Source organism: Idiotropiscis lumnitzeri, unplaced genomic scaffold (genome assembly GCF_059441095.1).
Source record: "Idiotropiscis lumnitzeri isolate Australia: NSW breed Sydney's pygmy pipehorse unplaced genomic scaffold, RoL_Ilum_1.0 HiC_scaffold_334, whole genome shotgun sequence".
Classification (NCBI taxonomy): Eukaryota; Metazoa; Chordata; class Actinopteri; order Syngnathiformes; family Syngnathidae; genus Idiotropiscis; species Idiotropiscis lumnitzeri.
The window spans coordinates 21,174-45,897 of record NW_028283872.1 but is presented as its reverse complement, the minus strand read 5'-3'; the positions used below and the strand labels follow the sequence as shown (position 1 = coordinate 45,897).

The 24,724-nt window shown below is 54.6% G+C and overlaps 3 pseudogenes; all 3 read left to right on the top strand.

Moving 5' to 3' along the window:
• Positions 1 to 1,153: 1,153 nt before the first annotated feature.
• LOC148314308 (28S ribosomal RNA) lies at positions 1,154 to 5,839 on the top strand (annotated as a pseudogene).
• A 5,167-nt stretch (positions 5,840 to 11,006) lies between these two features.
• On the top strand, positions 11,007 to 13,459 carry LOC148314307 (18S ribosomal RNA; annotated as a pseudogene).
• A 2,411-nt stretch (positions 13,460 to 15,870) lies between these two features.
• On the top strand, positions 15,871 to 20,556 carry LOC148314306 (28S ribosomal RNA; annotated as a pseudogene).
• Positions 20,557 to 24,724: the final 4,168 nt, after the last annotated feature.

The following is a 24,724-nucleotide window of genomic DNA, read 5'->3' as shown; positions in this document are numbered from 1 at the left end:
TCTCTCAAGCCTTGTGCTCTCTCCCCCTGGTGCGAGTGTTGTTCTAGTGGTGCTGTCATTGCCTAGCGCGAAGGTATCGTAGCTCTTGGTCAAAGGGACCTCGAGAGACGCACACACCTTGGCATCTGGCATGTGACGCTGTACCTACGACGGCAGCACTCAAAGGGGGATACGGATCTGGGGCTTTGAGTAGGAGGGTAAGAGGCATAGCCAGAGCTCTGAACGGGGATGGCACATGGCAGGAACCGCACTAAGTCACACTGCTGTAACACGAGCTCACAACAACTGTCGTGAGAGAGTTGGGGGAGACACACTTGGCTTTGTAGGAGGTGGGTGCGTGCGTGATGTCAAGCTTGACTGGTACGAAGCTTAGTGTGCCTCACTGCATCCCCCTGTGGGGCAGTAGGGTTGCTCTGTGAGTGCTGGGAAGGCTCATCATCGTATAGCCAGAGGAGAGATAGAGGACTCTGCACCTGGTGTGCGGTCTGACACTCTCTGAAGCTACCCTTCAAGCATCATTCGCTGTGAGATCAAGGGAGAGAGAGAGAGATGAGGCCTGCGAGATGTGAAGCCAAGGGTAAACGAACACAAGCTGGCGCCTCACTGCATTCCCCCTGTGGGACAGTGGGTTGAAAGGCCGTTGTGCGAGGTCTTGGTGTGATCATCCTCGCGTGTGTGGTGGTGTCCTAGACGAGAGAACTCTGATGCGTATTCACCGCTGAGACGACACCCTACTACAAAGCTGTGGACTTAGCTTGCGTGCTGGATTGAGAAACGAGAGTCTCCCTGCGGGGAAGACCACTCACTCCTTCTGGGGAGAGACTCGCTTGCTGCCTGTCCGTCAGAGTAGTAGTTACGTCTCGGGTGTTATGCGGACGAGAAATGATCTCCGAAGGGGCTCACTCGACTATCCCTCTCTCTGTGACAAGGTCTACGAGATGTGAAGCCAAGGGTACACAAAAACACAAGCTGGCGTCCTCACTGCATTCCCCCCCTGTGGGACACAGTGGGTTGAAAGGCCGTTGTGCGAGTGCTTGGTGTGATCATCATCCTCTTGCCGTACGTCACGTTAGAGCTCACAGCGGCTGTCTCAGCAGGTGTGCCACGGTCATATCATCGGTGTACTACCCGCTCCGTCACTATATGTGTCTCACCACATCATGTCAGGAGGGATTACCCGCTGAACTTAAGCATATCAGTAAGCGGAGGAAAAGAAACCAAATGGGATTCCCTTAGTAGTGGCGAACGAAAAGGGATGAGCCCAGCGCATAACGTTCCGGGCCACCCGGCCTGAGGACGGATGTTGCGTTAAGGATGTCGGTTTACCCTGCAGCCGTAGCCAAGCTAAGTCAGCCATGAGTGGTTCCAAGCTGTTCAACCAGCAAGGCTCCATGGAGGGTGGTAGACCCGTGTGAGGTTACTGCAATGCTGCATGGGCACGCCGGCATCCCTTGAGTCGCGTTGTTTGCAAATGCAGCGCTAATACAGGTCGTAGACTCGATCTAAGGCTAAATATCACCACACAACCGATAGCCGACAAGTACCGTAAGGGAAAGTTGAAAAGTCCTCCATAGCGGAGTATGAACAGACCGTCAGACCACCTTGGGTATAAGCCAACGGATCCTGGAAGGCCATTGCCACACGACTTGTCTTGCGCTTGGGTGCATGCCTCCTGGTGCCTTCCTGTCTCGCTGTGTGCTCGCAGGGGTTCGTCCCCTCCTGCCACGGAGACTTGGTGTCAGAGCAGCCCCTTGTGCCTAAGACTCGGTTGAGCAGCTAGCGTTAATCAGGCCCACCAAGTCCATTGCGAGGCCCCCTGAGGTAATGATGCTGGGGAGAGATGGCTGATTGAGCGCTCGGCGGTGGGTAGGGTATTACTCCCTCCCCCGTCGGTAGGTGGTACTCAGCCTACCTCGACGATCCTACCATCGCTCTCTGGGCTGGTCCTCTTGCGATGAGACTTCCGTGCGCGGAGTGGAGACGGCTGATCGGCCTCACAGCGAGGCCGTCACAGTGGGGAGTCGATATAAAGGTTCACTCCCCCGTGTCTCTCCCACTACCGCCGTAAGGTGATATTCCAGGAACCGTCGGTCACGTCTCGAAACACGGGCCAAGGAGTATAGCATGTGCGCAAGTCGAAGGGTCCCACAAAACCCGGAGGCGAGTGAAGGCAAGTGTTGCTTACAGGCCTGATGGCTAGCATCTTGTTATGCGACTGCCCGCAAGGCCCGGACTCGCACTGTTCACAGCCCCTCTCGTAAGGGGCCGTGGCATGTGAGTACCGCAGAGCGCATATGCTATGACCCGAAAGATAGTGAACTATGCTTGGCGAGGACGAAGCCCCAGGAAACTGGGGTGGAAGTTCGTAGCCGTTGTGACGTGCAAATCCATGGTATCAGTTGAGCATAGGGGCGAAAGACCTATCGAACTATCTAGTAGCTGGTTCCATCCGAAGTTTCTCTCAGGATAGCTGTAGCCGGGAGACTGATACAAAGGTGCCCTGACAATGAGTTTCATCCGGTAGAGCGAATGATTAGAGGCTCTCGGGGACGCAATGTCCTCGACCTATTCTCAAACTACCAATGGGTGAGCATCCCCGCAGTCCTTACTGCTGCGAGGGGTGTCAGCTATGACTCTTGCGTCTCCTGGGAGAGAGACTCTCTCTCCCTTGAGCTCAGACCTTGTAGAAATCATACCGGCTATCAGTGGGTCTGTTCTGGTAAGCAGGACTGATAATGAGGGATGAACCTAACGCTTTGCTAAGGGGCCTAAGTGACAGCTATTTCTTGTTACCATTGGAAGGGTGTTGCTAGCTGAAGACAGCAGGACGGTGGTCATGGAAGTCGACACCCGCTAAGTAGTGTGTAACAACTAATCCTGCCGAAGCTGGCAACCCTGAAAATGGATGGCGCTAAAGCTCTCCCCCGATGCAATGCCGTCGGCACAAAGCTTCCTGAACGCAAGGGAGGGTCCTCCTCCCGGTGATGGTCCGATGTGCCGACGAGTAGGATGGGCGTGCCGGTATGCGTTGAAGGTCTCAGAGTGATCTGGACTGGAGCTGCCGGCAATGCAGATCTTGGTGGTAGTAGCAAGTACTCTAGCGAACAATCTGGAGACGTGAGGATCTGATAAGGGTTCCGTGTCAACATTGTTTGCACACGTGTCAGTCGTTCCTAAGCCAACCGCTAACGCGGCATGGGATTGCAGCCAGAGGAGTCTCGAGTTGAACTCTTGAACCGCCCCGAAGGTACAGACACGCACACATGATCTGGCACCTCTCTCGAGCTCTGCTGCCACGTGTTGTGGTCCCCTGAGGGTTACATACGTTCGAATGATAGGACCTCTTGACTCTTCGAAGCTGTACTGTCCTGGCGAAAGGGGGGCCGGGTAACTTCCCAGCACCCCGCCTGGTCTTCCTGAACCGAAACCTCTCTCCTCTGGGGAAGGTAGTAGGTGTTATGGCTGCTGCATGCAATGTGCTTACAGTGGCTATAACGTTGGCAGTGGACCGTGCGAGGGAGATCACCCTCCATGACAGCACACTTCTCCCTGAAAAGGGCTCTTTACGAGAAAGGCATACGAGACAGGTCTTGCTCCCATGGCAGATCTCCTCAGCCTTAGAGTGCGTCGTGCGTACACTGTCAGCCCGTGAAGAATAGACCCTGGATGATGTTTGCCATCGGAGCCCCCTGTTGGGCTCTCCTTGGTATCATCAAGTTCAGCTAACATAGCTCCACACTCAGTCTCTATCCCTAGCGAGAGAGCCGCAGTTGGAGTGCTGTACAACCCAGAGTCCAGGCAGGAACGTACCCGATTCCGCATCCGGTGTCAAAGGTTGGTAGCCTCTGCAGAGTCAGACACATGTAGGTAAGGGAAGTCGGCAAACTCGATCCGTACCTTCGGCAGAAGGATTGGCTCCTACGGTCGAGCTGCATGCCGGGCCTCGCCTACAGGGCTCTGTAGTAGTGATTCGCATCAAGGTGCTTGACCCTTGCCTCACCCGGGTGTCATGCCTGTGGTGTGGAAGAGGCTCTCTGGTCCTTGTGCATTCGCGAAACTTTGCCTGGGCTTGGCTCTATCTCCTAGCTTGGGACTCGCGTCCTTTGCGTTCAGAGGAGAAGGCTGCAGCACCTTGTCGGCCACTCGAGAACTGGCACGGACGAGGGGAATCCGACTGTCTAATTAAAACGTAGCGTCGCGCCAGCCCCTCTTGGGTGCTGACGCAACGTGATTTCTGCCCAGTGCTCAGAATGTCAAAGTGAAGAAATTCAATGAAGCGCGGGTTAACGGCAGGAGTAACTATGACTCTTTTAAGGTAGCCAAATGCCTCGTCATCTAATTAGTGACGCGCATGAATGGATTAACGAGATTCCCACTGTCCCTATCTACCGTCTGGTGAACCAACAGGCAAGGGAACGGACTTGCATGGACACAGCGGGGAAAGAAGACCCTGTTGAGCTTGACTCTAGTCTGAATTTGTGCGGGGACATTGGAGGTGCAGCATAAGTGGGAGGGCTTCGGCCCGGCTCTTGAGATACCACTACTCCCTTCGTCTCCGCACTTCACTCAATCAAAGGGAGTGTATAACGGTTGCATGAGATCGTCAGAGTTGCTGGCGGTAGCCGAAGGCACACGCTACACGGAGAGGAGGTCCCTCGTGGGTGTTGGAGAGTGTGTGCTCGCGCCTCGTGTGCTTGTGCCTCTCCTCTCCTACGCTGGGTCTCTCCGCTCCTGCGGGTGTCCCGAGGTTGCCAACACGCCGGCCTCTGCCTCTGGTCCTGTTGAGGACAGATTCAGGTGGGGAGTTTGACTGGGGCGGTACATCTGTCAAATGATAACGCAGGTGTCCCAAGGCCAGCTCAACGAGACCAGAAACCTCGTGTAGAGCATAAGGGCCTATGCTGGCTCGATCTGGACTTACAGTACGAGTACGGACGGCGAAAGCCAGGCCTATCGATCCTTTTGACGGTTAGAGAGTTTATAGCAAGAGGTATCAGAAAAGTTACCACAGGGATAACTGGCTTGTGGCGGCCAAGCGTCCTTAGCGACGTCGCTTTTTGATCCTTCGATGTCGGCTCTTTCTATCATTGAGTTGCAACCGGCGCCAAGCGTTGGATTGTTCACCCGTACTTAGAGAACGTGAGCTGGGTTTAGACCGTCGCGAGACAGGTTAGTTTTACCCTACTGAGGCCTGAAGGCTGCGGCCGATTACCTATCAGCCGCGCCTGACGTATCGCTATGGAAGCTGTGGCCAGTACGAGAGGAACGTCACAGCCGAGCCTCTGGACCTGTGCTCACCCGAGCGGGTGTCGGCACTAGGACATGCTCGCTGCCAGTAAGACTGAACGCCTCTAAGTCTGAAAGCATTCCAGTACATGAGCGATGCTACTTGCAGAAGACCTCTTGGTTACGGTCGGTGGTGGTGACCCTACCACTCGACCGGACGGCACAGGGCAAGGGGAGCCTTGAGCTCTCGAGACCATGCTTTGCTGGGCGAAAGGACAGATCACCCTCGAGCCACGCAGCATGGTCAACAGCCCAGCTACCAGAGCGTCTAAAGGAAAAGACTGCCAATGGGACCCTCTGGCGATTCGAGGCCTCCGGGGTGCCATGCTTCGGCTTGGCTACCCCTCTGTGAGACCTGTGTACCTCACGGTGCACTGATGGTAGTCAGCTTGGGTCCCTCTGGTCATAACAAGCTTGTATAAGCTAGCCGGATATGGGGACTTCTGCCCGAACCACCTGTACACGACAGGAGAGAATTCAGGATGGGAGCTGTAATCACGCTAAGCGGTCTATGCGAAGTGTTAAGGCTCAGGCCCAGCTGGATCTGGTTCACTCGGATCTCCGAGTTTGGGACGTGCTGATGATGATCAGAGATCCGATCAACCTCCCTGGTATCCTTGGGCTGCCAGGAGGTTGAGAGCATCAGACACGACCAAGGAATGGCTAAGACACTAAGTGATACGATCAACCTCCCTGGCATCCTTGTGTAGCAAGGGAGTGTTGTGAGGACACCGAATGGCTAAGACTCTGTACTGCTGGGGCACAGTCAGAGTTAGATCTGATCAACATCCCTGGCAGCCTAGTACTGCCAAGGGTTGTTGTGAGCATGGCATAAGTATCGTACGGCTTAGACACTGTTGGTAACCTTTGTCTCAGAGAGGTTTGCAGCTTGACCTCAAGGCATCGGTTGAAATCAGAGAGTTGGAGCACTTCCCTTGGTAGGTCCACTCCCAGAGAGGTTTGCAGCCTGACCTCAAGGCATTGGTTGATATCAGAGAGATGGAGCCCTCCCCTTGGTAGGTCCACTCTCAGAGAGGTTTGCATCCTGACCTCAAGGCATTGGTTGAAGTCAGAGAGTTGGAGCCCTTCCCTTGGTAGGTCCACTCCCAGAGAGGTTTGCAGCCTGACCTCAAGGCATTGGTTGAAGTAAGAGAGTTGGAGCCCTTCCCTTGGTAGGTCCACTCTCAGAGAGGTTAGCAGCCTGACCTCAGGGCATTGGTTGAAATCAGAGAGTTGGAGCCCTTCCCTTGGTAACCCCTGTCCCACAGGGGTCTGCAAGGGAGGTCGAAATATGAAGCTAAGATTGATGTGACTGAGACTGTCAGAGAGACACCCTCCTGGGGCAGAGGGCTGGCGTACTGATCTGGTTGAGACTCTAAGTGTCAAAGGCAGGCCCTCCTGGGGCAGAGGGCTTGCTATGACCGATCTCTGCAGGAGACTGTGCCATGGAGAAGAACCTAGAGAAGAAGCAAGGATCATACACCGCAGTCGGTACTGTCCTTAGCTTCTTCTCTGGTTTTTTTAAAGGTCAATTGATGAAGGTTTGTCTATTGAGAGGTGTTTGGTCAGCTGTGGACCTTGGTAGAAGTACCCTGGGGGCGGGGAGGACGCGCAGGACGCGCAGGACGCGCTGTGATCCTTTGATGGACTGGAGCTTGCTCTTGGCTAGCTGTGACCCTGCCGATAGCAGCGACAGAGGCATAGGCCTCAGTGTCTCTTGGACTGAAGCTTGCCCATGAGCTCCTTGGCTGGCAGTGACCCTGCCGATCCGGACCAGAGCTTGTGCAGCCGGACTGAAGCCGAGCCAAGTTTCTCCAAGGCTAGGGCTACCGATGACCAAGCGACAAACATAGGCCTCAGGGCTTCCTGGACTGAAGCTTGCCCATGAGCTCCTTGGTTGGGTGTGACCCTGTTGATACGGACCAGAGTTAGTGCAGCCGGACTGAAGCGGACCCAAGTTCCTTCACAGCGAGGCTTAGCAGTGACCAAGCGACAAACATAGGCCTCAGTGTTTCTTGGACTGAAGCTTGCCCATGAGCTCCTTGGTTGGGTGTGACCCTGTTGATCCGGACCAGAGTTAGTGCAGCCGGACTGAAGACGTGACCCCTTGTCTCAGAGGGATTCGCAGCCAGACCTCCAGACAGAGGTTCAGATCTGAAGCAGATCCCTTGGCAGCTCCTGTCTCAGGGAGGTTTGACGACTGAGCTCAAGGCAGAGGTTCAGATCAGAGGCAATAATATGTGGTATTATATGGGCTGGATGGATGGATGGATGGATGGATGTTCAGAAATTGGTCTTGATCAGATCCGGCTGAAGGCCTATGAAGGGTCCTGTGACCCATAGGGGGCTTTGAAAGCCAAGCGAGATGGACGTCGATGACATGAAACAGCGGCAAGCCCTGGCTCCCACAGGGGTCTGTAAGGGAGAGAATATCAATGGATGAAAAGAGCTGGTCCCTTGGTAGCTCCGGTCCCAGAGGGGTCTGACGACTGAGCTCAAGGTATAGGTCGAAAACTGAAGATGGTCCCTTGGTAGGTCCGGTCTCAGAGGGGTTGGCCAACTGACCTCAAGGCATAAGTTCAAATCTGAAGCTGAACCCTTGGTAGCTCCGGTCCCAGAGGGGTCTGACGACTGAGCTCAAGGTATAGGTCGAAAACTGAAGATGGTCCCTTGGTAGGTCCGGTCTCAGAGGGGTTGGCCAACTGACCTCAAGGCATAAGTTCAAATCTGAAGCTAGTCCCTTGGCAGGTCCGGTCCCAGGGGGGTTAGACAACTGACCGCAAGGCAGAAGTTCAGATCTGAAGATGGTCCCTTGGTAGGTCCGGTCTCAGAGGGGTCGGACGACTGACCGCAAGGCATTGGTTGAATTCTGAGCCGGTCCCTTGGTAGGTCCGGTCCCAGAGAGGTTGGCCAACTGAACTCAAGGCATTGGTTCAGATCTGAGCTGGTCCCTTGGTAGGTCCGGTCCCAGGGGGGTTAGACAACTGACCGCAAGGCAGAAGTTCAGATCTGAAGATGGTCCCTTGGCAGGTCCGGTCCCAGAGGGGTTTGACAACTGACCGCAAGGCAGAAGTTCAGATCTGAAGATGATCCCTTGGCAGGTCCGGTCCCAGAGGGGTTTGCCGACTGAACTCAAGGCAAAAGTTCAAATCTGAAGCTGAACCCTTGGTAGGTCCGGTCCCAGAGGGGTTGGCCGACTGAACTCAAGGCAGAGCATAAATTGACAAAAATGATCGATTCCTTTGCAGGTCCGGTCCCAGAGGGGTTGGCCAACTGACCTCAAGGCAGAAGTTCAGATCTGAGCTGGTCCCTTGGCAGGTCCGGTCCCAGAGGGGTTAGCCGACTGATCTCAAGGCAGAAGTTCAGATCTGAAGCTGGTCCCTTGGCAGGTCCGGTCCGAGAGGGGTTAGACAACTGACCTCAAGGCAGAGCATAAATTGATGATATGATCTTTTCCTTTGCAGGTCCAGTCCCAGAGGGGTTGGCCGACTGATCTCAAGGCAGAGCATACATTGATGAAATGATCGATCCCTTGGCCGGTCCAGTCCCAGAGGGGTTAGACAACTGAACTCAAGGCAGAACATCGATGGATGAAAAGATTGATCCCTTGGTAGGTCCGGTCCCAGGGGGGTTTGCCGACTGAACTCAAGGCAGAGCATAAATTGACCAAATGATTGATCTCTTGGCAGGTCCGGTGCCAGAGGGGTTGGCCAACTGAACTCAAGGCAGAACATCAATCGATGAAAAGATCGATCCCTTGGTGACACACTCGCCCCACTGGAGTCCGCAAGGAATGAGGTTCAAAATTGCCGCATGTGCCTTGGTTACCCACGGTCCCACAGGGGGTCCGCAAGGGGGTCGTGGATGAAAGCCGATGCTGGAGTCCATCCCTTGGTAACACTTGCCCCACTGGAGTCCACAAGAGAAGCGGTTCAGAATTGATGCAGGTGCCTTGGGGACCCCCTGCCCCACTGGGGGTCCCCCGCGGATGGAGATGGATGTGTTCGGTCCTTGCGGCCACTCGGTAACCCTTGTCCCACAGTGGTATGGTCGGTAGGAGTCTCGGAGTCCCCTGCTCCCACGAGGGTTGCCAGGGGCCCATGACCCCGAAATCACCCTCTGGGCACCCCCCTGTGCCGCAGGGGTGGTCCCCGGCAAGTCCTGAAAATTCGGAGTCAGACCCTTGAAGTCAGTTGATCAACCCCGCTGCGAGCGCAGGTAGCCAACTGAAGCACGGTGAGGCGTGAAAAACTCAGTTCAGACACACCCTTGACACCAGTTGCCGGAGCGACTCTCGTCAAGGAAGAAGTTGAAATTTGAACCTGGACCCTTGGTAGCTACGCTCTCAGAGGGGTTTGGCGACTGCTCCCAAGGGTGGGTGAAATATTAGAAGTGAACTCCGTAGACTTTTTGTTTTAATTTGCTGTTACCCCGGTTAACTCTGCAATTGGAAGTACGTTTTATATATGAGGAAGGTGGTTGATCCAAAAATGGTACCGGGCTGAAACGTCTCAGGGTGCTTCTGGCAGTCGTATTTAACGACAAATCCCGCAGAAGGAACCTTCCTCAGCCCTGAGACGCCCGTGAGCAATGACCCAAAAAACCCCTCTGGGAGCAGACCTGACCCGATGAACTGCGAGTGATATCTGACCGTGCGCTCGTTGCCGGCTAGGGCTGATGCTACCGTAGCACACCCTGCAGCGGACGAGGATAAACAAAAAATTACTGCAGAGGCACTTGGCAAACCCCTGTCTCAGAGGGCACGTCTCACTTTGATCTGCGACACATGGCTTGAAAGTTGAACTTACGCTGGTGATGGCAAGGCAAACCCCTGTCTCAGAGCACAGTTAACAGCTTGATCTGCGGCATATATATATATGGTGGCTTTGATCTAGCCTACTCGTGGCCGGCTAGGGATGATGCTACCGTAGCGCATACCCTGCAGCGGACGAGGAAAAATAAAAAATTACTGAAGCCGCATACTCGTCCGGCCAGGCATGGCTAGGAATGAGAAGCAACCGACAGCGGACGAGTCTAATATAAATAATCCTGGAGAGTGTATAGGAGCACTATAAGAGGGTCAAACCAAGTGTGATGGCCGGGCCCCCATTCCTACAATCCTCGTAGCCGGCCAGGCGTGCTCTGTCAGTAAAGCTGCCGACAGCGGACGAAGTGAAACAAAAAATGCTGGTAGAGTGTCACAGGAGTACTTTAACTCGGGGGTAACCACAGTGACGGTGAGCCTGTTATCCGCCTCGTGGCCTAGTCGGGGGGGATGGGTCTTGCTTGCCTTGCGCTTGCCTGGCTTACATCGTGACCTACAGAGGACGAGATTAAACAAAAAGATTCTGTGGCCCATGCCATGTTTCACACTGGCGTTTACTGGTTGAGTGGCCGTGAGAACCTAGTCTCTCAAGCGCCTGAGCCCAAACCCCCAGACAATCTCTGGACTGTACGGAACGATTGGCTTACGCTAGTGCACGATACCGCAATTGAATCACACAGCTTGATATGAGCTTCAGTGAATGCCTGTGGTGTGGTATATCACACCCACCCTTGCTGGTAGCTGTATGCTCAATGGATCTATGCATAGTGGAACGTGAGAGATACGCTTGGATGCCAGCAAGACATCCAAGCTCTGATGATGATAGACAAGCCGGGTGTGTGTTAGTTAGTAAGGGATGCTGCTACTGCTGTGTGTGTCCCTGGAAGCTCTCACATACCCGGTTGATCCTGCCGGTGGTCATATGCTAGTGTCAAAGCTTAAGCCATGCATGTCTAAGTACGAAAGGCAGGTGCTGGGGTGGAGACACTCTGGACGCCTAGTCACGAGAGACCGCGGACGGCTCATTACCCAGTCATTGTCTGCAGTGGCCAGTTCCAATCAATTCGATCGGATAACCATGGTAAATCCAGAGCTAATACGTGCAACCTATACTCTGACGCCTCTTGAGGCTGACGAGTGCTTTTATTAGACCAATCTGCCAAGGGAGCAATCCCTGACCGGCTTAATGGTGACTCTGGATAACCTACAGCTAAGCGAACCCTCTATCCTCGCGGATACGAGAGACGCTGCCACTATGAGTGACTGCCCTATCAGCTTAATCGCACGTTATAAGCGTCCGATGGCTATGACGGGTAACGGGGAATCAGGGTTCGATTCCGGAGAGGCAGCCTGAGAGACGGCTACCACGTCCAAGGACGGCAGCAGGCACGCAAATTACCCACTGTCAGCCGACTCAACCACCTCCTAGAGGTGGGCTGTCAGACGAGGTAGTGACGCTATCTAACGAAGTGAGATCAGCCCCCTCGTGGGGCCTCGCTATCGGAATGAACGGTCTTGGGTTCCTCGATCTGATCGGGAGCTATACAGTAAACAAGCCGTTGAGAACCAACTGAAGGGCAAGTCTGGTGCCAGCAGCCGCGGTAATTCCAGCTTCAGTGGCATATATTAAAGTTGCTGCGGTTAAAAGGCTCGTAGTTGAACTTACTGTCCGAGTGGCAGAGGGTGGACGCTGGCAGTGGTTGGCATACTTGGGGCTTGGTGACTGGATGTTGGTTGATTGCCTCGTGCGTCTGCCTCCCAGGATCTTTGTCTCAGGGGCCTTCTCACTCCCGTCCGTTACATGCCCACTGCTTGCTCGTGGACAAACGTGTCGCAGACCCTCTCTCTCGTAGAGTTGGGCCTGCGACTATGGTCACCCTGATTAACTCAGAGTGCTCAAGGCAGTCACACATAAGGGTCCTCGTGGCCCTGTGACACAGGGGTCTTCGTACCTCCTGGTTGTTGACGGTCTTGCTCTTGCATGGCACGTCGGAACACGGCCTCGGGTGCTGGCTACCGGTCGTAAAGGTCAGATCAGTTACTTGTCAGCCCCGAGGCAATGATTAAAAGGGCTTGTCGAGGGCACTGGTATTGCGAGGCGAGAGGTGAAATTCTATGACCCCCGCAAGACCTCCTGAAGCGAAAGCGTCTGCCAAGGATGTTTTCATTAATCATGAACCACAGTTAGAGGATCGAAGGCGATCAGATACCGCCCTAGTTCTAACCTTAAATGATGCCAACTGTCAATCCTCCTGGTACCCTTATATACACACGGGCCAGGAGGGAAGCTCCCCTCATCACGGGAAACCAGAGTCTCTGGGTTCCGGGGGGAGTCTGGCCGCAAAGCTGAAACTTAAAGGAATTGACGGAAAGGCACCACCAGGCGTGGAGCCTGCGGCTTAATTTGACTCAACACGGGCAACCTCACCGGGGTAAGACAACTGCATGATGGACAGACTGAAGGCTCTTTCTCGAGTTAGTTGGATGGTGGTGCATGGCCGTTCTTAGTTGGTGGAGTGATCTGTCTGGTTAATTCCGATAACGAACGAGACTCTCTCCTGCTAAATAGTCGGTTGGATCTTGATTGAGAGGCAAGCGGGGAGCCTGAGTTGTGGTGCCTTGGTGTGTGTGTGTGGCTGGCGTGTCTCCTTCGGGAGTGCACTGCTGTGTCGCATATACTTCCTCTCGGCATCCACGCTCACTCCTCGTCCTCCAAGTCCATCGGCCTGGTTAATTGGTCTGAGATAAGAGTTCTTCTTAGAGGCATAAACGGTTTGTGCAGCCGTGTACGAGAAACAGAGAGCAATAACAGGTCTGTGATGCCCTTAGATGTTCCGGGCAGCACGCGCGCTACAATGCAGGATTCAGAGGGTGCCTTGCTGTCCTCCCTCTGGGAGGCAGCTGCATATGTCCTTCGCCGTGACGGTGTGGGTAAACCTTTGAACTTCCTCTTGCAGCTCGACGACACGCTTGACTGCGAGTGCCAGTTGAGGACCCGCTTCTCCTTCACGGGGGTCGCGTGCGGTTGTGCTTCTGGTACCGGTCAATACAGTGTTGTGCTTGCCTGGGACTGGGGTTTGCAATTGTCGCCCACGAACGAGGAATGCCTAGTAGGGATGGGTCACTCAACCCATCCCGACTGAGTCCCTGCCCTTTGTACACACCGCCCGTCGCTACTACCGATTGGGTGTACCAGTGAGAGCCTCGGACAGGCTGAGCTTACCTTTGTCATCTGCTTCGCGGCGGTGGCAGGGTTGCTTGTGACTGGAAGAGGTTCGAACTGATGCACTTAGAGGAAGTAAAAGTCGTAACAAGGTTTCCGTAGGTGAACCTGCGGAAGGATCATTACTGGTATACGAACCCTGTGATCACGCCCCCCTGTGGCGGCATCGTGGCCTGGCACAGCTCTGTGCTGTGCTGGGACGATGTTAAAAATAAACGCACCCTTCCTCTGTCAGGCACACACTCGATCAGATTGCATAGGCTTAACAGCCGACACCCTACAAACAACCCTGGGTGGTCTTTCACTCGGTGTGTGGTAGCTATGAAGACCATAGCAAGTTGTGAGAAGCTCGGTCAGCCGTTGCCGGTGACCGCTACTCCAACGTCGAATGCATTCGCACCCCGTCAAGAAGAGAGGCCGTTCACGCGCATCATCACACCATCTCCTCGAGCCCTCTATATATCCGGTAAAGGTCCGGGTGCGTGAGGAATCGATACATGGTGGTGTGTGCTTGTGTTTTGTGGCTGTGAAAGCTCGACCTCGTAAGCATTATGACACCCTTGCGCAGGAGAAGAGACACACACAGACATACGGAAGGCCCATGTGCCATACGCTTCACATCATTACCACACCCTATCCTTGCTGGATGAGACAGAGATCGTTGGAGCTTTGCTATGCAATACTACTCCTTCACGCTCAGTTCTCCTTGCTGGCTTGTGTGCGGCGTGTGTCGTGTGGTGTTGGGGCGGCATATGCGGTTCCCTCAGTCACAGTATCTCTATATTCTCCTCGGTGTGCACTCGCGACAAGAGGCGGCCAGTAGCAGGTGTCGATCGAGTTATGACGGGGTACTCCTGCATGAGAGTGGTGATCACAAGTGTGCTAGCAGCTCTACTCACTCCCTGTGTGCCCTGAAGGTGGGTGCCTGCGTGTGTGGACTCTACGTACCTTGTATGAATTTGGCTCAGCATCAGCTGCTGCCTTACCGACCTGCTCGTGACCGAGATGCCTCTGTTGTGCATACACTGCTAAAGGTGTGGTGTCCCTGTGCTGCATCGTAGGCCAGTGGTTCGTGGCAATCACACGTCGGGGGCTATATACTTCCCTAAAGGTGGGAAGGCATAGCGTCCGGCATTGACGGAAGGAATACCGATGAAGGCCAAACTCACACACACTGTGTGTGTGTAAGGCTGCTGTGATAGACGGTTCGATGACTTCGAAGGGCAAACCCCTTCCACAAGCCAACTCGATCGATCTCTTCCCCGACTCTTTCGCTTATCGGCAAGTGAGTGGATATACACAGCGTGACACTGTGATCCGCCACACCTTCCCAAGGGTGGTGCCTTCCTCTGAGTTCTATGGCAAACCTCATCTCTATCCGACTCTCTCAAGCCTTGTGCTCTCTCCCCCTGGTGCGAGTGTTGTTCTAGTGGTGCTGTCATTGCCTAGCGCGAAGGTATCGTAGCTCTTGGTCAAAGGGACCTCGAGAGACGCACACACCTTGGCATCTGGCATGTGACGCTGTACCTACGACGGCAGCACTCAAAGGGGGATACGGATCTGGGGCTTTGAGTAGGAGGGTAAGAGGCATAGCCAGAGCTCTGAACGGGGATGGCACATGGCAGGAACCGCACTAAGTCACACTGCTGTAACACGAGCTCACAACAACTGTCGTGAGAGAGTTGGGGGAGACACACTTGGCTTTGTAGGAGGTGGGTGCGTGCGTGATGTCAAGCTTGACTGGTACGAAGCTTAGTGTGCCTCACTGCATCCCCCTGTGGGGCAGTAGGGTTGCTCTGTGAGTGCTGGGAAGGCTCATCATCGTATAGCCAGAGGAGAGATAGAGGACTCTGCACCTGGTGTGCGGTCTGACACTCTCTGAAGCTACCCTTCAAGCATCATTCGCTGTGAGATCAAGGGAGAGAGAGAGAGATGAGGCCTGCGAGATGTGAAGCCAAGGGTAAACGAACACAAGCTGGCGCCTCACTGCATTCCCCCTGTGGGACAGTGGGTTGAAAGGCCGTTGTGCGAGGTCTTGGTGTGATCATCCTCGCGTGTGTGGTGGTGTCCTAGACGAGAGAACTCTGATGCGTATTCACCGCTGAGACGACACCCTACTACAAAGCTGTGGACTTAGCTTGCGTGCTGGATTGAGAAACGAGAGTCTCCCTGCGGGGAAGACCACTCACTCCTTCTGGGGAGAGACTCGCTTGCTGCCTGTCCGTCAGAGTAGTAGTTACGTCTCGGGTGTTATGCGGACGAGAAATGATCTCCGAAGGGGCTCACTCGACTATCCCTCTCTCTGTGACAAGGTCTACGAGATGTGAAGCCAAGGGTACACAAAAACACAAGCTGGCGTCCTCACTGCATTCCCCCCCTGTGGGACACAGTGGGTTGAAAGGCCGTTGTGCGAGTGCTTGGTGTGATCATCATCCTCTTGCCGTACGTCACGTTAGAGCTCACAGCGGCTGTCTCAGCAGGTGTGCCACGGTCATATCATCGGTGTACTACCCGCTCCGTCACTATATGTGTCTCACCACATCATGTCAGGAGGGATTACCCGCTGAACTTAAGCATATCAGTAAGCGGAGGAAAAGAAACCAAATGGGATTCCCTTAGTAGTGGCGAACGAAAAGGGATGAGCCCAGCGCATAACGTTCCGGGCCACCCGGCCTGAGGACGGATGTTGCGTTAAGGATGTCGGTTTACCCTGCAGCCGTAGCCAAGCTAAGTCAGCCATGAGTGGTTCCAAGCTGTTCAACCAGCAAGGCTCCATGGAGGGTGGTAGACCCGTGTGAGGTTACTGCAATGCTGCATGGGCACGCCGGCATCCCTTGAGTCGCGTTGTTTGCAAATGCAGCGCTAATACAGGTCGTAGACTCGATCTAAGGCTAAATATCACCACACAACCGATAGCCGACAAGTACCGTAAGGGAAAGTTGAAAAGTCCTCCATAGCGGAGTATGAACAGACCGTCAGACCACCTTGGGTATAAGCCAACGGATCCTGGAAGGCCATTGCCACACGACTTGTCTTGCGCTTGGGTGCATGCCTCCTGGTGCCTTCCTGTCTCGCTGTGTGCTCGCAGGGGTTCGTCCCCTCCTGCCACGGAGACTTGGTGTCAGAGCAGCCCCTTGTGCCTAAGACTCGGTTGAGCAGCTAGCGTTAATCAGGCCCACCAAGTCCATTGCGAGGCCCCCTGAGGTAATGATGCTGGGGAGAGATGGCTGATTGAGCGCTCGGCGGTGGGTAGGGTATTACTCCCTCCCCCGTCGGTAGGTGGTACTCAGCCTACCTCGACGATCCTACCATCGCTCTCTGGGCTGGTCCTCTTGCGATGAGACTTCCGTGCGCGGAGTGGAGACGGCTGATCGGCCTCACAGCGAGGCCGTCACAGTGGGGAGTCGATATAAAGGTTCACTCCCCCGTGTCTCTCCCACTACCGCCGTAAGGTGATATTCCAGGAACCGTCGGTCACGTCTCGAAACACGGGCCAAGGAGTATAGCATGTGCGCAAGTCGAAGGGTCCCACAAAACCCGGAGGCGAGTGAAGGCAAGTGTTGCTTACAGGCCTGATGGCTAGCATCTTGTTATGCGACTGCCCGCAAGGCCCGGACTCGCACTGTTCACAGCCCCTCTCGTAAGGGGCCGTGGCATGTGAGTACCGCAGAGCGCATATGCTATGACCCGAAAGATAGTGAACTATGCTTGGCGAGGACGAAGCCCCAGGAAACTGGGGTGGAAGTTCGTAGCCGTTGTGACGTGCAAATCCATGGTATCAGTTGAGCATAGGGGCGAAAGACCTATCGAACTATCTAGTAGCTGGTTCCATCCGAAGTTTCTCTCAGGATAGCTGTAGCCGGGAGACTGATACAAAGGTGCCCTGACAATGAGTTTCATCCGGTAGAGCGAATGATTAGAGGCTCTCGGGGACGCAATGTCCTCGACCTATTCTCAAACTACCAATGGGTGAGCATCCCCGCAGTCCTTACTGCTGCGAGGGGTGTCAGCTATGACTCTTGCGTCTCCTGGGAGAGAGACTCTCTCTCCCTTGAGCTCAGACCTTGTAGAAATCATACCGGCTATCAGTGGGTCTGTTCTGGTAAGCAGGACTGATAATGAGGGATGAACCTAACGCTTTGCTAAGGGGCCTAAGTGACAGCTATTTCTTGTTACCATTGGAAGGGTGTTGCTAGCTGAAGACAGCAGGACGGTGGTCATGGAAGTCGACACCCGCTAAGTAGTGTGTAACAACTAATCCTGCCGAAGCTGGCAACCCTGAAAATGGATGGCGCTAAAGCTCTCCCCCGATGCAATGCCGTCGGCACAAAGCTTCCTGAACGCAAGGGAGGGTCCTCCTCCCGGTGATGGTCCGATGTGCCGACGAGTAGGATGGGCGTGCCGGTATGCGTTGAAGGTCTCAGAGTGATCTGGACTGGAGCTGCCGGCAATGCAGATCTTGGTGGTAGTAGCAAGTACTCTAGCGAACAATCTGGAGACGTGAGGATCTGATAAGGGTTCCGTGTCAACATTGTTTGCACACGTGTCAGTCGTTCCTAAGCCAACCGCTAACGCGGCATGGGATTGCAGCCAGAGGAGTCTCGAGTTGAACTCTTGAACCGCCCCGAAGGTACAGACACGCACACATGATCTGGCACCTCTCTCGAGCTCTGCTGCCACGTGTTGTGGTCCCCTGAGGGTTACATACGTTCGAATGATAGGACCTCTTGACTCTTCGAAGCTGTACTGTCCTGGCGAAAGGGGGGCCGGGTAACTTCCCAGCACCCCGCCTGGTCTTCCTGAACCGAAACCTCTCTCCTCTGGGGAAGGTAGTAGGTGTTATGGCTGCTGCATGCAATGTGCTTACAGTGGCTATAACGTTGGCAGTGGACCGTGCGAGGGAGATCACCCTCCATGACAGCACACTTCTCCCTGAAAAGGGCTCTTTACGAGAAAGGCATACGAGACAGGTCTTGCTCCCATGGCAGATCTCCTCAGCCTTAGAGTGCGTCGTGCGTACACTGTCAGCCCGTGAAGAATAGACCCTGGATGATGTTTGCCATCGGAGCCCCCTGTTGGGCTCTCCTTGGTATCATCAAGTTCAGCTAACATAGCTCCACACTCAGTCTCTATCCCTAGCGAGAGAGCCGCAGTTGGAGTGCTGTACAACCCAGAGTCCAGGCAGGAACGTACCCGATTCCGCATCCGGTGTCAAAGGTTGGTAGCCTCTGCAGAGTCAGACACATGTAGGTAAGGGAAGTCGGCAAACTCGATCCGTACCTTCGGCAGAAGGATTGGCTCCTACGGTCGAGCTGCATGCCGGGCCTCGCCTACAGGGCTCTGTAGTAGTGATTCGCATCAAGGTGCTTGACCCTTGCCTCACCCGGGTGTCATGCCTGTGGTGTGGAAGAGGCTCTCTGGTCCTTGTGCATTCGCGAAACTTTGCCTGGGCTTGGCTCTATCTCCTAGCTTGGGACTCGCGTCCTTTGCGTTCAGAGGAGAAGGCTGCAGCACCTTGTCGGCCACTCGAGAACTGGCACGGACGAGGGGAATCCGACTGTCTAATTAAAACGTAGCGTCGCGCCAGCCCCTCTTGGGTGCTGACGCAACGTGATTTCTGCCCAGTGCTCAGAATGTCAAAGTGAAGAAATTCAATGAAGCGCGGGTTAACGGCAGGAGTAACTATGACTCTTTTAAGGTAGCCAAATGCCTCGTCATCTAATTAGTGACGCGCATGAATGGATTAACGAGATTCCCACTGTCCCTATCTACCGTCTGGTGAACCAACAGGCAAGGGAACGGACTTGCATGGACACAGCGGGGAAAGAAGACCCTGTTGAGCTTGACTCTAGTCTGAATTTGTGCGGGGACATTGGAGGTGCAGCATAAGTGGGAGGGCTTCGGCCCGGCTCTTGAGATACCACTACTCCCTTCGTCTCCGCACTTCACTCAATCAAAGGGAGTGTATAACGGTTGCATGAGATCGTCAGAGTTGCTGGCGGTAGCCGAAGGCACACGCTACACGGAGAGGAGGTCCCTCGTGGGTGTTGGAGAGTGTGTGCTCGCGCCTCGTGTGCTTGTGCCTCTCCTCTCCTACGCTGGGTCTCTCCGCTCCTGCGGGTGTCCCGAGGTTGCCAACACGCCGGCCTCTGCCTCTGGTCCTGTTGAGGACAGATTCAGGTGGGGAGTTTGACTGGGGCGGTACATCTGTCAAATGATAACGCAGGTGTCCCAAGGCCAGCTCAACGAGACCAGAAACCTCGTGTAGAGCATAAGGGCCTATGCTGGCTCGATCTGGACTTACAGTACGAGTACGGACGGCGAAAGCCAGGCCTATCGATCCTTTTGACGGTTAGAGAGTTTATAGCAAGAGGTATCAGAAAAGTTACCACAGGGATAACTGGCTTGTGGCGGCCAAGCGTCCTTAGCGACGTCGCTTTTTGATCCTTCGATGTCGGCTCTTTCTATCATTGAGTTGCAACCGGCGCCAAGCGTTGGATTGTTCACCCGTACTTAGAGAACGTGAGCTGGGTTTAGACCGTCGCGAGACAGGTTAGTTTTACCCTACTGAGGCCTGAAGGCTGCGGCCGATTACCTATCAGCCGCGCCTGACGTATCGCTATGGAAGCTGTGGCCAGTACGAGAGGAACGTCACAGCCGAGCCTCTGGACCTGTGCTCACCCGAGCGGGTGTCGGCACTAGGACATGCTCGCTGCCAGTAAGACTGAACGCCTCTAAGTCTGAAAGCATTCCAGTACATGAGCGATGCTACTTGCAGAAGACCTCTTGGTTACGGTCGGTGGTGGTGACCCTACCACTCGACCGGACGGCACAGGGCAAGGGGAGCCTTGAGCTCTCGAGACCATGCTTTGCTGGGCGAAAGGACAGATCACCCTCGAGCCACGCAGCATGGTCAACAGCCCAGCTACCAGAGCGTCTAAAGGAAAAGACTGCCAATGGGACCCTCTGGCGATTCGAGGCCTCCGGGGTGCCATGCTTCGGCTTGGCTACCCCTCTGTGAGACCTGTGTACCTCACGGTGCACTGATGGTAGTCAGCTTGGGTCCCTCTGGTCATAACAAGCTTGTATAAGCTAGCCGGATATGGGGACTTCTGCCCGAACCACCTGTACACGACAGGAGAGAATTCAGGATGGGAGCTGTAATCACGCTAAGCGGTCTATGCGAAGTGTTAAGGCTCAGGCCCAGCTGGATCTGGTTCACTCGGATCTCCGAGTTTGGGACGTGCTGATGATGATCAGAGATCCGATCAACCTCCCTGGTATCCTTGGGCTGCCAGGGGGTTGAGAGCATCAGACACGACCAAGGAATGGCTAAGACACTAAGTGATACGATCAACCTCCCTGGCATCCTTGTGTAGCAAGGGAGTGTTGTGAGGACACCGAATGGCTAAGACTCTGTACTGCTGGGGCACAGTCAGAGTTAGATCTGATCAACATCCCTGGCAGTCTAGTACTGCCAAGGGTTGTTGTGAGCATGGCATAAGTATCGTACGGCTTAGACACTGTTGGTAACCTTTGTCTCAGAGAGGTTTGCAGCTTGACCTCAAGGCATTGGTTGAAGTCAGAGAGTTGGAGCCCTTCCCTTGGTAGGTCCACTCTCAGAGAGGTTTGCAGCCTGACCTCAAGGCATTGGTTGAAGTCAGAGAGTTGGAGCCCTTCCCTTGGTAGGTCCACTCTCAGAGAGGTTTGCAGCCTGACCTCAAGGCATTGGTTGAAGTCAGAGAGTTGGAGCCCTTCCCTTGGTAGGTCCACTCTCAGAGAGGTTTGCAGCCTGACCTCAAGGCATTTGTTGAAGTCAGAGAGTTGGAGCCCTCCCCTTGGTAGGTCCACTCCCAGAGAGGTTAGCAGCCTGACCTCAGGGCATTGGTTGAAATCCGATAGTTGGAGCCCTTCCCTTGGTAACCCCTGTCCCACAGGGGTCTGCAAGGGAGGTCGAAATATGAAGCTAAGATTGATGTGACTGAGACTGTCAGAGAGACACCCTCCTGGGGCAGAGGGCTGGCGTACTGATCTGGTTGAGACTCTAAGTGTCAAAGGCAGGCCCTCCTGGGGCAGAGGGCTTGCTATGACCGATCTCTGCAGGAGACTGTGCCATGGAGAAGAACCTAGAGAAGAAGCAAGGATCATACACCGCAGTCGGTACTGTCCTTAGCTTCTTCTCTGGTTTTTTTAAAGGTCAATTGATGAAGGTTTGTCTATTGAGAGGTGTTTTGTCAGCTGTGGACCCTGGTAGAAGTACCCTGGGGGCGGGGAGGACGCGCAGGACGCGCTGTGATCCTTTGATGGACTGGAGCTTGCTCTTGGCTAGCTGTGACCCTGCCGATAGCAGCGACAGAGGCATAGGCCTCAGTGTCTCTTGGACTGAAGCTTGCCCATGAGCTCCTTCGCTGGCAGTGAACCTGCCGATCCGGACCAGAGCTTGTGCAGCCGGACTGAAGCCGAGCCAAGTTCCTCCAAGGCTAGGGCTACCGATGACCAAGCGACAAACATAGGCCTCAGGGCTTCCTGGACCGAAGCTTGCCCATGAGCTCCTTGGTTGGCTGTGACCCTGCCGATCCGGACCAAAGCTTGTGCAGCCGGACTGAAGCCGAGCCAAGTTCCTCCAAGGCTAGGGCTAGCGATGACCAAGCGACAAACATAGGCCTCAGTGTTTCTTGGACTGAAGCTTGCCCATGTGCTCCTTGGTTGGCTGTCACCCTGTTGATACGGACCAGAGTTAGTGCAGCCGGACTGAAGCGGACCCAAGTTCCTTCACAGCGAGGCTTAGCAGTGACCAAGCGACAGAGACATAGGCCTCACTGCCTCTTGGACTGAAGCTTGCCCATGAGCTCCTTGGTTGGGTGTGACCCTGTTGATACGGACTAGAGTTAGTGCAACTGGACTGAAGCCGTGACCCCTTGTCTCAGAGGGATTCGCAGCCAGACCTCCAGATAGAGGTTCAGATCTGAAGCAGATCCCTTGGCAGCTCCTGTCTCAGGGAGGTTTGACGACTGAGCTCAAGGCAGAGGTTCAGATCAGAGGCAATAATATGTGGTATTATATGGGCTGGATGGATGGATGGATGGATGTTCAGAAATTGGTCTTGATCAGATCCGGCTGAAGGCCTATGAAGGGTCCTGTGACCCATAGGGGACTTTGAAAGCCAAGCGAGATGGACGTCGATGACATGAAACAGCGGCAAGCACTGGCTCCCACAGGGGTCTGCAAGGGAGAGAATATCAATGGATGAAAAGAGCTGGTCCCTTGGTAGGTCCGGTCTCAGAGGGGCTGGCCAACTGACCTCAAGGCATAAGTTCAAATCTGAAGCTGAACCCTTGGTAGGTCCGGTCCCAGAGGGGTCTGACGACTGAGCTCAAGGTAGAAGTTCAGATCTGAAGATGGTCCCTTGGCAGGTCCGGTCCCAGGGGGGTTAGACAACTGAACTCAAGGTATAGGTTGAAATCTGAGCTGGTCCCTTGGTAGGTCCGGTCTCAGAGGGGTTGGCCAACTGAACTCAAGGCATTGGTTCAGATCTGAGCTGGTCCCTTGGTAGGTCCGGTCCCAGAGGGGTTGGCCAACTGAACTCAAGGCAAAAGTTCAAATCTGAAGCTGGTCCCTTGGCAGGTCCGGTCCCAGAGGGGTTGGCCAACTGAACTCAAGGCATTGGTTGAAATCTGAGCCGGTCCCTTGATAGGTCCGGTCCCAGAGTGGTTGGCCAACTGACCTCAAGGCAGAAGTTCAGATCTGAAGATGGTCCCTTGGCAGGTCCGGTCCCAGAGGGGTTTGCCGACTGAACTCAAGGCAAAAGTTCAAATCTGAAGCTGAACCCTTGGTAGGTCCGGTCTCAGAGGGGTTGGCCGACTGACCGCAAGGCATTGGTTGAATTCTGAAGCTGAACCCTTGGCAGGTCCGGTCCCAGAGGGGTTAGCCGACTGATCTCAAGGCAGAAGTTCAGATCTGAAGCTAGTCCCTTGGCAGGTCCGGTCCCAGGGGGGTTAGACAACTGACCGCAAGGCAGAAGTTCAGATCTGAAGATGGTCCCTTGGCATGTCCGGTCCCAGAGGGGTTTGACAACTGACCGCAAGGCAGAAGTTCAGATCTGAAGATGGTCCCTTGGCAGGTCCGGTCCCAGAGGGGTTTGCCGACTGAACTCAAGGCAAAAGTTCAAATCTGAAGCTGAACCCTTGGTAGGTCCGGTCTCAGAGGGGTTGTCCGACTGATCTCAAGGCAGAGCATAAATTGACAAAAATGATCGATTCCTTTGCAGGTCCGGTCCCAGAGGGGTTGGCCGACTGATCTCAAGGCAGAAGTTCAGATCTGAGCTGGTCCCTTGGCAGGTCCGGTCCCAGAGGGGTTAGCCGACTGATCTCAAGGCAGAAGTTCAGATCTGAAGCTGGTCCCTTGGCAGGTCCGGTCCCAGAGGGGTTGGACAACTGACCTCAAGGCAGAGCATAAATTGATGAAATGATCTTTTCCTTTGCAGGTCCGGTCCCAGAGGGGTTGACCGACTGATCTCAAGGCAGAGCATAAATGGATGAAATGATCGATCCCTTGGCAGGTCCGGTCCCAGAGGGGTTAGACAACTGAACTCAAGGCAGAACATCGATGGATGAAAAGATTGATCCCTTGGTAGGTCCGGTCCCAGGGGGGTTTGCCGACTGAACTCAAGGCAGAGCATAAATTGACCAAATGATTGATCCCTTGGCAGGTCCGATGCCAGAGGGGTTGGCCAACTGAACTCAAGGCAGAACATCAATCGATGAAAAGATCGATCCCTTGGTGACACACTCGCCCCACTGGAGTCCGCAAGGAATGAGGTTCAAAATTGCCGCATGTGCCTTGGTGACCCACGGTCCCACAGGGGGTCCGCAAGTGGGTCGTGGATGAAAGCCGATGCTGGAGTCCATCCCTTGGTAACACTTGCCCCACTGGAGTCCACAAGAAAAGCGGTTCAGAATTGATGCAGGTGCCTTGGGGACCCCCTGCCCCACTGGGGGTCCCCCGCGGATGGAGATGGATGTGTTCGGTCCTTGCGGCCACTCGGTAACCCTTGTCCCACAGTGGTATGGTCGGTAGGAGTCTCGGAGTCCCCTGCTCCCACGAGGGTTGCCAGGGGCCCATGACCCCGAAATCACCCTCTGGGCACCCCCCTGTGCCGCAGGGGTGGTCCCCGGCAAGTCCTGAAAATTCGGAGTCAGACCCTTGAAGTCAGTTGATCAACCCCGCTGCGAGCGCAGGTAGCCAACTGAAGCACGGTGAGGCGTGAAAAACTCAGTTCTGACACACCCTTGACACCAGTTGCCGGAGCGACTCTCGTCAAGGAAGAAGTTGAAATTTGAACCTGGACCCTTGGTAGCTACGCTCTCAGAGGGGTTTGGCGACTGCTCCCA